Source organism: Chionomys nivalis, chromosome 5 (assembly GCF_950005125.1).
Source record: "Chionomys nivalis chromosome 5, mChiNiv1.1, whole genome shotgun sequence".
Classification (NCBI taxonomy): Eukaryota; Metazoa; Chordata; class Mammalia; order Rodentia; family Cricetidae; genus Chionomys; species Chionomys nivalis.
This window is the reverse complement of record NC_080090.1, coordinates 40046106-40048726: the sequence shown is the minus strand read 5'-3', so window position 1 is coordinate 40048726 and position 2621 is coordinate 40046106.

Here is a 2621-nt window from a genome sequence, read left to right as displayed (position 1 = left end):
CCCTTGCCCTTGTGAAATACTGATGTAGCGGTGACAGAGAACATACTTTTACACAGTTCGCCATCCACGAGAACAATATCACTTATTGATAATGCTTTTCAAGTTCAAAAAATGATGCTGCCAGTTCTGTTTGTTTTTATTTGCAGTACATGGAAACTTCAATCTGATGGAGATTCCTCATGAATAGCAAGTTAACAGACAATCCCAGGACATAAATTCCATACCAAAGTTTAGAAGAAATTCATCAGAATTTCAATGATTAGACAGATGGATATGATATCAAAGGACACCTTGAAGGTTATAGGAGGACAGACATATTCACAGAGATGTAGTCACAGAGAGAATAAAGAATTAAACCACTTTAATTCACAATAGGACACAATCAAGCCAATGTCAATCTCTCTTATGTCTTCATTTCCTTATCTTTTATATTAGGCAGGATTATTTTCCCTATCGGAAATATTAGCAAAGGGAATTGGACTCTGGAGGAGCAGTTCTCTCCACTTATGTAGGCTTAGAACTCAGTCAATGGTCGCAGATTTGACTCTACTACTGGAATAGATCTTTCTCTTTTTTTCAGCAATTTAAACTTCTAGTGAGGAGAAATGGCTCAGAGTTTAAGAGTTCTTGCTGCTTTTTCAGATAGATCTGAGTTCCCTTCCCAGTACTCACATCAGACAGCTCACCTCACAACTGCCTATAATTTTAGGTCCCGGGCATCTGACACCCTCTCCTGGACTCTTTAGTCAACTTCTTGCAGGTGCACACACAAGCCTGCAAGCTTGCATTGACACGTGTGCACACATAGAAATTTTAAAAAATGGTTTTAGAAAATCCTAGTGAATAATTTTTAAATTTTATATATCCTATTTTCTATAACAGAAGAAGCACAATGGCAGTGAACAACACAAGCTTAATTTAAAGGACCTTAATTACTTGGTCAATAAATTATATAGACTATCAGTAGAAGTCAAACGAGCATCCCATTGAATCTAATCTGTAGACTACATTTGGTAATATGGACATTTCACAATACTAATTCTGCTACCCGTGAACATGGGATGAGTCTTTCCATGTCCTACTAATCTCTTTAAATTTTCTTATCCTTCATTGTCTTAAACTTTTAATTATAGAGACCTTTTACTTCCCTGGGTAGGTTATTTCTGGGTATTCATAAGCTACTGTTAAAAAGAATATTTTCTTAAGAGAAAATTCATTATTAGTGAATATAAAAGCTACTAATTTTATGTTTATTTTTTGTCCTGGTACTTAGTTTAAAGTATTTATAGGTTCAGTAATTTTCAAGTGAAATCTATGAGATCTTTAAGTACAGGATTGCATCAACTTCAAATAGGGATAGTTTATCTTCTTTTCTTTTTGTACACCTTTCCTTTGCTAATGATTTTATTGCACTAGATGAAATTTCATACTGAATATGAGTACACACAGGTAACACACTTATTTTTTCCAGATTTTTGAGGAAATGATCTTGGGTTTTACGCACTTAGTGTTATGTTGGCTGTGGATTTCTCACATATGGACCCTGTATTTTAACTTTAATCTATGTGTATATTTGGCATGTAATAGATCATGAAACTAGAAAGAGGAGCATGAGAACAGACATAGAGGTCTTACATGAGGGTTGTGTAGGGGATATGAAGGATAACAGGTGGGTTAGCTAAAGAGGAAAAGGGACCAGGAGATGAGAGGAGACTTGAGAAGAAGAGTTCTGGAAAAGAATCAACAAAAACAATGAACATATGACAGCCTTATAATGAATCTCATTACTTTATATGCTAATTTTAAAATACTGCAATAAATAAATAAGCCTATATTAGCAGGAAAGTATCTACTGTTAAATAAAAGAAGACAAATATTCCCTCTAGCAACGGTTTGGCTCTTGTGCCATGTGGTGTCATAGAATTTGATCAGTTTCAGATAAATAAAGCTATATGGTGCCGTTATTATAAATAACAAATATATTGTTTATATATATACATATATATGTGTGTGTGTGTGTGTGTGTATATATATATATATATATATATATATATATATATATATATATATATATATAATGAATTCCAAAGCTGGATGTGATGGCACATGCCTTTGATGGTAGCACTTGGGAGATAGAAACAGGAAGAAGATCTCTGTGAGTCAAAGGCCATTCTGGTCAATTGTGTGAGTTTCAGACCAGCCAGGGCAACACACTGAGACTATAAATTAAATAAATGTACAAATAACAGATAAATATATTTCCAAAAAGGAATTCTAGAGAATATATTTATTTCCTTGAAGGTTCTATTCTAACAGTAAGACCTGTGACTGTCTCAAACTAGGTATTATCAGAAAAGGATAATCAGATATTCAGAACCTTCATTAGCTCATTCCTGCTTAGATCTCTGCTTTAGAGCACCAAAGTGACTTCTTAGACCCTCTAGTAATCATGTACTACTGCTTAACATGCTATCCAAAACTGGGCAGCTTAGAATATAAGAATTTCACTGCAAAACAGATGTCTTCTGAGGCAGCATCGATGACTTTGACTTAACCCACATGTCTTTATGCATCTCAAAACGAGGCGTCAATCCCTTAATCTATAATCTCACGATGGTATT